Source organism: Saimiri boliviensis, chromosome 6 (genome assembly GCF_048565385.1).
Source record: "Saimiri boliviensis isolate mSaiBol1 chromosome 6, mSaiBol1.pri, whole genome shotgun sequence".
Lineage (NCBI taxonomy): Eukaryota > Metazoa > Chordata > Mammalia > Primates > Cebidae > Saimiri > Saimiri boliviensis.
Window position 1 is genome coordinate 110,202,477 of NC_133454.1, and position 15,549 is coordinate 110,218,025.

At 38.4% G+C, this 15,549-nt stretch overlaps 1 long non-coding RNA gene across 1 annotated transcript in view; it reads right to left on the minus strand.

Annotated features, from left to right (window-relative positions):
• LOC141584882 (uncharacterized) overlaps window positions 1-15,549 on the minus strand; it is a 434,671-nt gene that overhangs the window by 321,600 nt on the left and 97,522 nt on the right. The window contains exon 2 of the long non-coding RNA XR_012518155.1: window positions 2,508-2,607. This is a non-coding gene — a long non-coding RNA (uncharacterized LOC141584882). The remainder of the gene's footprint in view (window positions 1-2,507; window positions 2,608-15,549) is intronic.

A 15,549-nucleotide genomic window follows, 5' to 3' on the forward strand; every position in this document is an offset into this window, starting at 1 on the left:
AAGGATCTAGAACTAGAAATACCATTTGACCCAGCAATCCCATTACTGGGTATATGCCCAAAGGATTATAAATCATTCTGTTATAAAGACACATGCACACAAATGTTTATTGTGGCACTGCCCACAATAGCAAAGACTTGGAATCAAACCAAATGCTCATCAATGATAGACTAGATAAAGAAAATGTGGCAACTATACACCATGGAATACTAAGCAGCCATAAAAAAGAATGCATTCATGTTCTTTTCAGAGACATGGATGAAGCTGGAAACCATTATTCTCAGCAAACTAACACAAGAACAGAAAACCAAACACCTCATGTTCTCACTCACAAGTGGGAGTTGAACAATGAGAACACATGAACACAGGGAGGCGAACATCACACACTGGGGCCTGTCAGGGGCAGAGGGCTGGGTGAAGGATAGCATTAGGAGAAATACCTAAGGTAAATGATGGGTTGATGGGTGCAGCAAACCACCATGGCACATGTATGCCTATATAACAAACCTGTATGTTCTGTACATTAACCCCAGATCTGAAAGTACGAAAAAAAGAGAAAACAGATATCACCCACTCCATTCTCTAAAGTTTTGGTTGAGATGCAGATATATGTTTACTTCCTGAACTCATAATAGCTTTTCTTTTGTATTTCTATAGCAGGTAAGCATATCCAAGGCAACAAATTCAGGAGGCCAATTTCCCAACCCCATCTAGGAATCGCTATCAGCTTCTCCAGTCTCTTTGGTTTCATGTGAAGATGCATGAAGGTGTTAAGTGGCTTGTAAGCATTCCGAAAATGAGTCAACTATTGGAGAAGTGATGATCTAAGACCAAGTCCTACTTCTAACCACTTTTATTTAAATGGAATCTCCAACAATGGGTGAGGACCTTGGAGGTAACCAATCTGAAACATAGATCTATTGAGGAGATACTTTGACCTACTCTTGTACTCAAGTTTCTAAGAGTGAGCTTTGTTAATGTCTGCTGCTACTTGGTACTTATAGGAAGCTCCAGGTTGTCAGAGGAAATCAAGAAAAGAAGGAAGAATCATTCTATCTTAAATTCTAATTCACTTGTGAGTTTCAAGTAGGTAGATTTCAGCATGTCAGCATGTTGTTGGATATTATTTAACATTTACAATTATATCACAGGTGGATTTGAATAGTAGGAACAATGAGAAATATATCATCATTAACTGATTTTTTTCATAATTTCAAAGAGAATCTTGGTTAAGAGTTTTATATATGTATTGTATATATGTTTATTTATATAATTTTGTTGGCTTTTATCATTTCATTTATTTCTTAAGTGTCCTAGGCCGTATCTTGAGGAGGGCAAAAGTGTTGAGAACCTCAATACAATTATTATTTATATCATTCCAGGACTGATATTAACTGCTAAATAGTTTGACTACATTTACTAGTAAGTTATGATCACTGATTTCCTTATTTGATTTTTTGTGGGATAGCTACCTCTTCTAGATTTAATATCTTTGTCTCTTAGTCTAATGTTTACCAATTCTATAATAATATTGTGCCCCATTTTATCTTTCTGCTAGAAGTTAAGTCTTAATCCAAATACTTGGAGTTTCTTACCTAACACAAAAAGAGAAACATTTCATTTGACAAATGTATTAACACGCGCCACCATGCCCAGCTAATTTTTTGTATTTTTAGTAGAGACGGGGTTTCACCATGTTGACCAGGTTGGTCTCGATCTCTCGACCTTCTGATCCACCCGCCTCGGCCTCCCAAAGTGCTGGGATTACAGGCTTGAGCCACCGCGCCCGGCTTAAAAAAAATTTTTTTAGAGAGATGGGGTTTATTTGGTCCAGGCTACTCTCAAACTTCTAACCTCAAGCAGTCCTCCCACCTCAGCCTCCCAAAGTGTTGGGATTACAGAGATGAGCCACATAGCACCTGGCCCATAAAGATACTTTTAAATTAATCATGTGCTTGTTGTGAAAAAGTGCTAATAAATGTTTAATGTCAGAAAAAAAAAAAAAAAAAAAACTATTAAATGTCCCACCGTCTTAAGCTAAACTAATCATAATATTAAATTTCTAGCCTATAGAATGGGTGATTCCTCATTTACTGAACTAAAATATTCTCATAGGTATGGGAATTAATCTGTGCAATTCATATTACTATTAACATAAGCTTGAGAAACTTTTCACTAATGAAATCTCCCCTGACTTAGAATGCAGCAAATTCAAAACCAGTAAGATAACTTTATAGTATATTCATGGTACTGATAGCTCTGTGTTCAAAGAAATTCTCATGTTTAAAGCCCACCACAGCACTTGTTAAAGGTGAGTAAAAGTCTCCTGAAGTAGATCCTGAAAACAATAAACTGAAGAAAACAAACACCTTTGTAAGAAGAGGGCTATATATTTGGTTTCAAATTTCATAGCAGAAAACTAAAAAAGAATGAAACATGGCTAATTACAAAATTCATAAATTAAAAAGAAATATTTATTTTCAGATAAGGAAACTTGCCTCACTTACTTGTTCCTTCTAATTAGCTTTCCTTGTTTTTCTTGAATCAGATTTCTCTCTTGGAGTCTCACACGTATATGAATCATGGCCTATATTTTCAGTAACATTCCTGAAACAAAGAAAATAGTTACGTGGCTATTTTCTAGTCTTATCTGTTAATGCAATCAGAGGTAGAATGTTAAACATTATTAATTTTAAAACATTACTCCAATTTCTCAACCCATGGGAAGCATATTCTTGACTCAAACACATTGATGGATTTCAGATTGCACAGCTTGGGTCCTTTAATCAATTATGCTCACTCAAGGTGGAAATTGTAAAACACATACCCATGGCTGTTGCAACATGTTTCAAACTACAATTCCTTGGTCCTTCAGGAATCCCTTGTCTACCATCACCAATATAATATCAACAATATGCCATTATTAGAAGTAGATGTGCCCTCAAATATACTGGGCTAGCAAAAAGTGGGAGTCTCTTAGCTGTGGATACTTTCTTACATGAGTCTGTGAACACACTATCACTATGAGACCGGGTTCCGGGATGTAGGGGAGGCTCAGCTTCCCGACAGAATGTGTTCTTCCAGGTTCTTGGTCCATCACTCACCCAAGAATAGGGGAGAGGATCCCACCAGGTGTGGTGGGCTCATGAGTAAATACTGGACCCCAAAGAGTTTTGCAGAAAGTGATTTATTTAGGCAGAGAGAGAAAAAGGAGAAAGAAATAGAGAGAAAGAGCAGCTCCCATGATGTCATGGAAGGGGATCCAGAAATGGAGTCTGCCCAGATGTGGGAGAAGGGGACTTTTAACCTGGGAGATATTCCCGCCCCATTCAAATTTTCTGTCCTATGAAAGGAGTTCATTTAAACTACCGCTAGAGTGATTGATCTTTGATTTTTTTCCCACATGTGAAAGTTTCAAAGACCTCTAGTCTCCCAGATGGAGACATGGGTGGAGGTATGCGCTCGAAAGTTCTTGCCTCTGAAACTATGCCCTGTTGTGGACCCAGGAAGAGAATACATTCTCTCAACTAAAATGTCAGCCAAGCAACAAACTGTGAGTTTCTAAAGGAAAACTATCGGACAGATGCTTCTAGTAGGCTTGACTTATTTTTTGAGGCTGAGAATAGAGAAAGAGATGTTTGTGTGAACTTCCAATGCACTCCCTCTGAGAAAAGCATGCCTGAGGAAGCAAGGTAACATAGGACAGGCAGCAACATGGTTGGGATCCAGCTTTTTGTAAACCTGGATAGCTCATTTTGTCTCACTGGGCTTCTTCATTTTAAAAATAGTATGTTTATCACAATAACCCACAGGGACGCTGGAAAACAGCATGACATGACTATGCCATATTTACATTTTCTCAGGAAAATGCCATACCTTAGATTCAGATCTGAATTTTTACAAAGATGAAGGAGAGAAATTGTTTTGCATGGCTTTGAGACATTGTTTTGCAGGTGGTAAAAATCACCTCAGCTCTTTCCTGAGGTGTTCTATGTAGTTGGAGTTTTAAATATAGTCTCCAGAGAGGGAAGGAATACAGAAGAAAATGAAAAAGGGAAGAGGTATTGAAGAAGAGAGATCGATTATAATTAAGTATCTACTCTGGTATCTGAAACTATGTTAAATACAGATTGCATTATATTTAACAAATAGTTGGTTACAGAATAAGCTCCATTTTGAAAACCATGCTGTTGTTTGGATATTGACTTTTCTTGCTTTCAATATGATGATTTTTTTTTTCTTCCCAAAACAAATTAAATAAATATAGTATACAGGATCAGGCCAGGCATGGTGGCTCACAGGCTCACACCTGCAATCTCAGTACTTTGAGAGCCCGAGATGGGCAGGTCACTTAAGGTCAAGAGTTCAAGACTAGCCTGGCCAACATGGTGAAACCCCATCTCTACTAAAAATACAAAAATTAGCCAGGCATGGCAGTATGCACCTGTAATCCACTACTAGGGAGGCTGAGGCAGGAGAAATGCTTGAACCCAGGAGGCAGAGATTGCAGTGAGATGAGATGGTACCACTGTACTGCAGCCTGGTGACAGAGTGAGGCTCTCCCTGCTGCCAAAAAAAGGTGGTCATATTTCAACATGATAGTTGCAGGCAAAGACATATTCATTAAATTTTTCAGTTACATAACATCATAAAAAATAAACTAAAGCCGGGCGCGGTGGCTCAAGCCTGTAATCCCAGCACTTTGGGAGGCTGAGGCGGGTGGATCACGAGGTCAAGAGATCGAGACCATCCTGGTCAACATGGTGAAACCCCGTCTCTACTAAAAATACAAAAAATTAGCTGGGCATGGTGGCGCGTGCCTGTAGTCCCAGCTACTCAGGAGGCTGAGGCAGGAGAATTGCCTGAACCCAGGAGGCAGAGGTTGCGGCGAGCTGAGATCGCGCCATTGCACTCCAGCCTGGGTAACAAGCGAAACTCCGTCTCAAAAATAAATAAATAAATAAATAAACTGAACTGAGTTACATTTTGAATGGACTTCGATCATTTTGCTTTACACATAGATGCCAAGGGAGGTAACAAAATAACATGGTCTAAGACTCTTCAGTTTGCCTTGCATGTATGCCATGTCCCTGTGCTTCACAATATTAATGTTGTGGCATTTATTTTGGCATAAAAGAGTTTTTCTATGCTATCAATTTATTCAGTTTAGCTTGAAGGCAAGATAATCATAATCCCCAAAACACTGAAAACTTATTGAAGGAAATGATTTAAATAGACTGCATTTCTAAAGAAAACTCTTCGCACCCTCATTCACCCTATCCATCTTTCCCATACACCTTCAGTGAATAAAGAAATAAGCTATCTTAATATAATACTTTCAAATAGATGTTTATTATTTATGTGAACTGTTCTCATTATGTAACATATATTTTTCCTATCTTTAAAAATTGTATTCATTTGAATAGGATCAAAATCATCATAATATCCCCTTAAAATTAGTAGAATTATATTTTTATTTAACATTTCTTTTAGTTAGAGGCATGATTATCAAAAATGAATTAAGGAAATTAAGAAAATATCCTTTCAGGAGAATTATTTCATTTAAATATCACAGTGTGGGTATACATTACCATCATTATCACTATCATCTCCATCATCAGTGTTGTTATCATCACCCTAATTACTTTAATTTTAACCTCAATTCTCACACAGGAAAGTGAAGCGTAAAGTAGTTCTGGGACTTGCGTATGATCACACAGTGAATAAATGACGGAGCCTTGATTCCATCCCAGATCTATCTGACTCCACGGCTAATAGTGAGAATATTCAGATTAACACGAGGAAAAGAGGAAAAAGTCACCTAAGACCTCTAGTTTCTAACTTCCTCATAAGACACTACATGGCAAAATTCATGTTTTGATAAGCCACTAACAAAATACTGAAATAACTATAACAGATCATGCAAAAAATGAGGAAATAAACCTTTTGGCAGCTCTCTGCTCTGTGACAGAAATGAAGAGGAGGGTGAACAGGAATAATGTAAATTCACATCCAACTTTAATCAAAGCAGTTTTGTAGGTGTGCATGTTATAGACTGGGATTTTTTTTGTGTGCATGATATTTTATTTGAGGAAAGGGTTGCATTGTGTTTTTTACAGAAAAGAAACTAGAAAATCACTGTTCTAAATGAATTCTGAGAGCCTACTTTCTGTTGTGAGTTGACAGCCCATGGTTTTCTGAGTCTGTGTAGCTTACTAGAGCAAAAACTTTCAACCTGGTTAGCAACGCAATGTTAACTAGCAATCAGTTTTGAGGACATTTATGAGGAATAGTTAAAATATCCGCTGTTTAAAATATTTCGAATTTATTCAAGGCTTTCTTCTTCATTATGTCCAATATCATTTACTTGAAATCCATGTATTTTATTAGTGGGAAAAAAACAAGGAAGTTCAACAGGTTTTAACTTTATATGAGTGACAGACCTTTGAGAATCGAATGGGAGCTATGAATCTGTTCATCAGAATAAAGTACATATTTTCATAAATAATTTGTGTGTATACAGACAAACACACAATGCAGACACATGAAGCTAACTGCTCAGGAACATCCACAGGAGTACTTATAAATGCCATTACTGATTACCACTGGAATGTAAAGCTATTGTTGTGAATACATCCAATGGTGAAATGAAAGTGGCTTTAAAGAGGGGTAAATTACTAATCTCACCATTGTCTATGGCATAACTTTGACACCTCGAGATTTCATTCACCAGCTTCCATTAAGCCTACATTTGGGTCCTGCAGAATCAAATCTGCTGAGCACCTTCTAATTTTCCCCCAAATTTTGAACAGTTGAGATTTCGGACACCACCATCTACACAAAACTAGGTGTCATTCCTCTCAGGACAGGTAGAGACACAGAGCACATTTGTGGTCAGTACTTGTTACCCTTTAAAATTAAAAGATTTTATTAGCATCTTTCCTAATTATTGGGAAGAAAATCAGGCAGTAAGCATTTTCTTGTTGTTGTTTCTCTCTAGTTTGGTGTGAAATGTGGTGTTCCACCGATGGACAGATTTACCTATAAGGGAAAACTCAGCCTGGGAAAAGTACATCTAGTAAAGAATACCTACTACGAACAAAACACTGTGGTAAGCTTCAGGAAATGGGCCAAGCCATTGGAAAGGGTATTAAGTGGTTTTTTTCATTCAGGGAGAAAGAATAAATATTTAAATGAAACATACTAACCGTATGATAGTATTTGGTATCATAAAAATCACAAAGCCACCTTTTCTTTTAGCTTTATCTGTTATTCATGCTTGTCTTGGGAAATACATCATTCTACTTTTATTCTTTCTACATATATTTTTATACTCCAAGACAAAAATCAACCATTGTTTTTCATATTTTCAGATAATCACCTTATTTTTAGGTTTGTCATGTTCAATAAGCCTACTACAAGTATATAGGATGTACACTATTAATCCTTTCAGTGCTTAAACCCTCATTTCCATACCACCAAAATGAGCATTGAGACACATTCTATATAGGCCTATACAGAATACATTCATCCTTGTTTTTTCATTTGAACTTCATAACAACATCAATATAAAATGTACTATTATTCCCTCTTGAAGAAAAAATAGATGTTAAGTGATTTACCAAGGCATCAGAGCCCCTCCATACTATAGAGGTCCTTTGTACAAATCATAAATTGGGCTTATTAATCCAAGCTATAGGAAGATACTGAACCTTTGGGAATTTTCATAGTATTGATTTTTTTCAGGACAAGACATTCTGTCATTATGCCATAAAAAGAGTTTCATATAGCAGTACTGTCTCTGTAATCAGTCTAAACTCTAAACTTTTCCTCCATTGAGTTCACTAGGCTGTTTGGTCAAGCTTAGGTCCCTCACTCATTCCATGAATATTTAGAGGAAACACCAAGCTTCCCTCAATTTCCATAGAGAGAGTCATGAGGAGGAATCCCCATCCAGACAGCACATTAAGAGAAAGTCTTCTGGAGGGAAAACCACTTAGCTAGTAGGTTAAGAATTTGATAACCAGATCCGACTTTCAAGATGGCCGCCTAAGAACAGCTCAGGACTTCAGCTCCCAGTGAAAGTGCAGAGGGTGAGTGGACGCCGCATTTCCAGACGAACTCTTATTGCCCACAGACCAGGAGATACCCAGGCAGAGGGGTCGCCAGCGTCGCAGTCCCAGCCGGTGCGGCTGTTTTGGCCCCCGCGGGGCTGATTCCGCCCGCGCGGCTGCTGTGCCCACTCCCTGTTGCTGCCGTTCTCCGTAAAAAAGCCACTGGTCTGGGAGCCCTCTTAGCTGGCGAGCAGAGCCTTGAGACGGCAGAATAGCCCATTCATCTGAAATAGCGAGTCAGGCCAGGAGATTCCTAGGCAAAAAATCCGCCAGGAGCCGGCGCCGCGGTTCGAGCCAACTCCATGAGTCGCAGCACGGGAGATCCCGGCGCCTTTTCAACAAGCGACCGGAACGCGGGGTCGTTCAACTTAAAAGAAAAGACTATGAGTCAGGGTGCCAGGTGATCAGGCTCGGTTGGTCCCACCCCTCCACCCCCAACAACAACGAAAACAAAAACAGTAATTGGAAACCCTCTGGTTTGAGCCCTTCAAACCAAGCACAGCTGAACCGGGACGGTCCGGCTCCGTGGGGGAGGGGCTTCCACCATTACTGAGACTCTCCACCGCTACGGAGGCAGGCTGCCGTTGCCGAGGCAACCCGCAGTTGCCGAGGCAACCTGCCACAACAGAGAGAGTCCGCCATAACAGACGCGGGGCCACCATTGCCCAGACAGTTCTAACTACGCCCATACAAAAAGGACTACAGGGAAGAGCTCAGGGCAGCTGGGCGGAGCCCACAGCAGCTCAGCAAAGCCCCTGCGGGCAGGCAGAGGCTAGGCGTGCTGCTAGCTGGGCGGGTCCGACCTGAAAAAAAAAAAAATCAAAAAAGGCAGTAGTGCAACGGAAACTCATAAAGCTCCAACTCCCTGGGACAGAGACAGACAACAGGTGGATAAACCCACAAAAATGGGTAGAAACCAGTGTAAAAAGGATGAAAACTCCCGAAACCAGAACACCTCTCCTCCTAAAAGTGATCACAACTCCTCACCAGCAAGGGAACCAGACCGGATGGAGAAGGAGGGTGATGAAATGACAGAATCAGACTTCAGAAGATGGGTAGTAAGAAACTACAATGAGCTAAAAGAACATGTTCTAACCCATCGCAAAGAAAATAGGAACCTTGAAAAAAGATTGGACGAACTGCTGACGAGAATGGACAGCATAGAGAGGAGAATAAGTGAATTGATGGAGCTGAAAAACGCAACACGAGAACTTCGTGAAGCATGCACAAGCTTCAACAGCCGAATTGACCAAGCAGAAGAAAGGATATCAGAGGTCGAAGACCAACTCAATGAAATAAAAAGAGAAGGCAAGAACAGAGAAAAAAGCGCAAAAAGGAATGAACAAAATCTTCAAGAAATGTGGGACTATGTGAAAAGACCTAATCTACGTCTGATAGGTGTACCTGAATGTGATGAAGAGAATGAATCCAAGCTGGAAAATACTCTTCAGGATATTATCCAGGAAAACTTCCCCAACCTAGCAAGGCAGGCCAATATTCAAATCCAGGAAATACAGAGAACACCACAAAGATATTCCTCAAGAAGAGCACCCCCAAGGCACATAATCGTCAGATTCACCAGGGTTGAAATGAAAGAGAAAATGCTAAGGGCAGCCAGAGAGAAAGGTCGGGTTACCCACAAAGGGAAGCCCATTAGACTCACAGCAGATCTCTCAGCAGAAACCCTACAAGCCAGAAGAGACTGGGGGCCAATATTCAACATCCTTAAAGAAAAGAACTTTCAACCCAGAATCTCCTATCCAGCCAAACTCAGCTTCATAAGTGAAGGAAAAATAAAATCCTTTGTGAACAAGCAAGCACTCAGAGATTCATCACCACCAAACCTGCTCTACAAGAACTCCTGAAAGAGGCTCTACACATATAAAGGAACAACCAGTACCAGCCACTCCAAAAACACACCAAATGGTAAAAAAGCAGCAACACAATCAAGAATCTGCATCAACTAACCAACAAAACAGCCAGGTAGCATCAAAATGACAGCATCAAATTCACACATAACAATACTATCCCTAAATGTCAATGGACTAAATGCCCCAATCAAAAGACACAGACTGGCAAATTGGATAAAAAGCCAAAACCCATCAGTGTGCTGTATCCAGGAAACCCATCTTACATGCAAGGATACACAAAGGCTCAAAATAAAGGGATGGAGGAAGATCTACCAAGCAAATGGAGAGCAAAAAAAGGCAGGAGATGCAATTCTCATCTCTGATAAAATAGACTTTAAAGCAACAAAGATCAAAAGAGACAAAGAAGGACATTACATAATGGTAAAAGGATCACTGCAACAAGAAGAGCTAACGATCCTAAATATATATGCACCCAATACAGGAGCACCCAGATACATAAGGCAAGTTCTTAATGACTTACAAAGAGACTTAGACTCCCACACAATAATAGTGGGAGACTTTAACACCCCATTGTCAATATTAGACAGATCAACCAGACAGAAAATCAACAAGGATATCCAGGACCTGAACACAGACCTGGAACGAGCAAACCTAATAGACATTTACAGAACTCTCCACCCCAAATCCACAGAATATACATTCTTCTCAGCACCACATCACACCTACTCTAAAATTGACCACATAATTGGCAATAAACCACTCCTCAGCAAATGCAAAAGAACAGAAATCATAACAAACAGTCTCTCAGACCACAGTGCAATCGAGTTAGAACTCAGAATGCAGAAACTAACTCAGAACCACACAGCTTCATGAAAACTGAACAACTTGCTCTTGAATGTTGACTGGATAAACAATGAAATGAAGGCAGAAATAAAGATGTTCTTTGAAACCAATGAGAACGAAGACACAACATACCAGAATCTCTGGGACACATTTAAAGCAGTCTCTAGAGGAAAATATATAGCAATGAGTGCCCACATGAGAAGAAAGGAGAGATCGAAAATTGACACCCTATCATCAAAATTGAAAGAGCTAGAGGAGCAAGATCAAAAAAACTCAAAACCTAGCAGAAGACAGGAAATAACTAAGATCAGAGCAGAACTGAAGGAAATAGAGATGCAAAAAAACTCTTCAAAAAATCAATAAATCCAGGAGCTGGTTTTTTGAAAAGATCAACAAAATAGACAGACCACTAGCCAGATTAATAAAAAAGAAAAGAGAGAATAACCAAATTGATGCAATAAAAAACGATAAAGGGGATATCACCACAGATTCCACAGAAATCCAAACCATCATCAGAGATTATTACAAACAACTCTATGCACATAAACTAGTAAACCTGGAAGAAATGGATAAATTCCTGGACACCTGCAACCTCCCAAGCCTAAACCTGGAAGAAGCCGAAACCCTGAATAGACCAATAACATGGTCTGAAGTCGAGGCAGCAATAAAGAGCCTACCACCCAAAAAAAGCCCAGGTCCAGATGGGTTCACAGCTGAATTCTACCAGACATACAAGGAGGAGCTGATACCATTCCTTCTGAAACTATTCCAGACAATCCAAAAAGAGGGAATCCTTCCCAAATCATTTTACGAGACAAACATCATCCTGATACCAAAACCCGGCAGAGACTCAACAAGAAAAGAAAATTTCAGGCCAATATCCATGATGAACATAGATGCAAAAATCTTCAATAAAATACTGGCAAACCGATTGCAACAGCATATCAAAAAGCTCATCCACCATGATCAAGTAGGATTCATCCCGGGGATGCAAGGCTGGTTCAACATACGCAAGTCCATAAACGTAATTCACCACATAAACAGAACCAAAGACAAAAACCACATGATTATCTCGATTGATGCAGAGAAGGCTTTTGACAAAATTCAACAACCCTTTAGGCTAAAAACCCTCAATAAACTAGGTATTGACGGAACGTATCTCAAAACAATAAAAGCTATTTACGACAAACCAACAGCCAATATCATACTGAATGGGCAAAAACTGGAAGCATTCCCTTTGAAATCTGGCACTAGACAAGGATGCCCTCTCTCACCACTCCTATTCAATATAGTACTGGAAGTTCTAGCCAGAGCAATCAGGCAAGAAAAAGAAATAAAGGGTATCCAAATTGGAAAGGAGGAAATCAAATTGTCTCTATTTGCAGATGACATGATTGTATATCTGGAAGACCCCATCATCTCAGCCCAAAATCTCCTGAAACTGATAAACAACTTCAGCAAAGTCTCAGGATACAAAATCAACATGTAAAAATCACAAGCATTCCTATACACCAGTAATAGACTTCAAGAGAGCCAAATCAAGAACGAACTGCCATTCACAATTGCTACAAAAAGAATAAAGTACCTAGGAATACAACTAACAAGGAATGTAAAGGACCTCTTCAAGGAGAACTACAAGCCATTGCTCAACGAAATAAGAGAGGATACAAACAGATGGAGAAACATTCCATGTTCATGGTTAGGAAGAATCAACATCGTGAAAATGGCCATACTGCCCAAAGTAATTTACAGATTCAACGCTATTCCCATCAAGCTACCAATGACCTTCTTCACAGAACTGGAAAAAAACACCTTAAACTTCATATGGAACCAAAAGAGAGCCCGCATAGCCAAGTCAATTCTAAGCAAAAAGAACAAAGCGGGAGGCATCACACTACCGGACTTCAAACTATACTACAAGGCTACAGTAATCAAAACAGCATGGTACTGGTACCAAAACAGAGATATAGACCAATGGAACAGAACAGAGGCCTCACAGGAAATACAACATACCCACAACCATCTGATCTTCGACAAACCTGACAAAAACAAGCAATGGGGAAAGGACTCCCTGTTTAATAAATGGTGTTGGGAAAACTGGCTAGCCATGTGCAGAAAGCAGAAACAGGACCCCTTCCTGACACCTTACACCAAAATTAACTCCAGATGGATTAAAGACTTAAACATCAGACCTAATACCATAAAAACCTTAGAAGAAAATCTAGGCAAAACCATTCAGGACATAGGTGTAGGCAAGGACTTCATGACCAAAACGCCAAAAGCAATGGCAACAAAAGCCAAAATAGACAAATGGGACCTAATCAAACTCCACAGCTTCTGCACGGCAAAAGAAACAGTCAGTAGAGTGAATCGGCAACCAACAGAATGGGAAAAAATTTTTGCAGTCTACCCATCTGACAAGGGGCTGATATCCAGAATTTACAAAGAACTAAAGCAGATCTACAAGAAAAAAACAAACAAGCCCATTCAAAAATGGGCAAAGGATATGAACAGATACTTTACCAAAGAAGACATACAGGAGGCCAACAAACATATGAAAAAATGCTCATCATCACTGGTCATCAGAGAAATGCAAATCAAAACCACATTGAGATACCATCTCACACCAGTTAGAATGGCGATCATTAAAAAATCGGGAAACAACAGATGCTGGAGAGGATGTGGAGAAATAGGAACACTTTTACACTGTTGGTGGGAATGTAAATTAATTCAACCATTGTGGAAGACAGTGTGGCGATTCCTCAAGGACCTAAAAATAGAAATCCCATTTGACCCAGCAATCCCATTACTGGGTATATATCCAAAGGATTATAAATCATTCTACTACAAGGACACGTGCACACGAATGTTCATTGCAGCACTGTTTACAATAGCAAAGACCTGGAACCAACCCAAATGCCCAACGATGATAGACTGGATAGGGAAAATGTGGTACATATACACCATGGAATATTATGCAGCCATCAAAAACGATGAGTTCACGTCCTTTATAGGGACATGGATGAACCTGGAAACCATCATTCTCAGCAAACTGACACAAGAGCAGAAAATCAAACACCGTATATTCTCGCTCATAGGCGGGTGTTGAACAATGAGAACACATGGACACAGGGAGGGGAGCACTACACACTGGGGTCTGTTGGGGGGAAATGGGGGAGGGGCGGGGGGTGGGGAGGTGGGAAGAGATAGCATGGGGAGAAATGACAGATACAGGTGAGGGGACGGAAGGCAGCAAACCACACTGCCATGTGTGTACCTATGCAACAATCTTGCATGTTCATCACATGTACCCCAAAACCTAAAATGCAATAAAAAAAAAAAAAAAGAATTTGATAACCAACATTTAAGAAGAAAATGTCGGAAGTCTTTCATCAGGTCTGTGCTAGTTGACATTTTCATATGAGTAATTCATTTTATCCTCACAGCAACCTTTTGTCATTAACATCATTGGAAAGGGACTGAGTTAAATAGGACATTTTTTCAAGATTAGGGGGATGCCATTTGATTAATCCATTATTTTAATCCAGATATCTCTGATTAAATATAACTTGACTGGATATTATAGGAAAATTATAGCAAAGCCTACAATTTCCCCAAAATTCCACAGAATATGTTTCTCAAGTTCTACATACATGACCTATATTTCCTATTAAATTCTTCATTGTTTGGAAGCAGTATTCTACTCCTTATCTAAAGTTCAGGGTAAACACTAATTGCTTCATCAATGGCATTTATTCTTTAAATATAATTTATTATTTAATTATTATTTATTCCTAAATAATCAACAACATTTATTCTTTAAATATTTGTTACATTTAGATAATATCTTTTTAAAAATAAATGGCATTGATTAAGAATGTTTCAAAATAATTTTAAGATTATATATTATGTATTTGTTAATATTCATTAATATTATTTATAATATAACATAATGTATTAATATAATATATATTTATACTATATATACTTATTCTATATTATCTATTACTTATAATATTATTTATTATATGATAATAATATAGTAATAATATTCCCTATTGTTGCTTTTGGATTAGATTAATGAAGAAATAATCTAAAGAATAAATGACATTTTAATAATATTATTTAACATTAAATTACATTTAATAATATGTCATTATTTATTAAGTAAAATTTATTTTAAATAGAATTTCTTCTTTAAATAATATTTTCAGTTATAAAACATATGTATAAATCTAATTCAAAAGAAAATATAGGGAATACTATTTTCTATTTTTCTCCTTCATTATGTCAACTATCATTTGCTTGAAATCTCGTGTATTTTATTAGTGGGAAAAAGGAAGTACAAGAACTTTAAACTTTATATGGGTGACAGACTTTTGAGAATCTAATTCAAACGCAAAAATAGAAAATTATTTCTTTCATCTACACAGTCTTTCTTTGTTGTTGTTTAGGGATATCTCAAGATTTGATGAGAGAGATGAAGTAAGTATACAGAAAAAGTGGCTTCATAACCTGAATCCATTAGGGCCTAAAGACAAGACAAAAGGCCTCCGAAAGCAGCAAAATGCAACAACGTGATTGGAAAAGCCGAAGAAGGAACCAAAACATAAAAAGATAAATGAGTTCCTTGATACAATCAAAAAAGGAAGGATCACTAACAGATGAAATCTGTTTCTAAACTGCCCTTTTTCTTTTCTTTTCTTTTCTTTTCTTTTTTT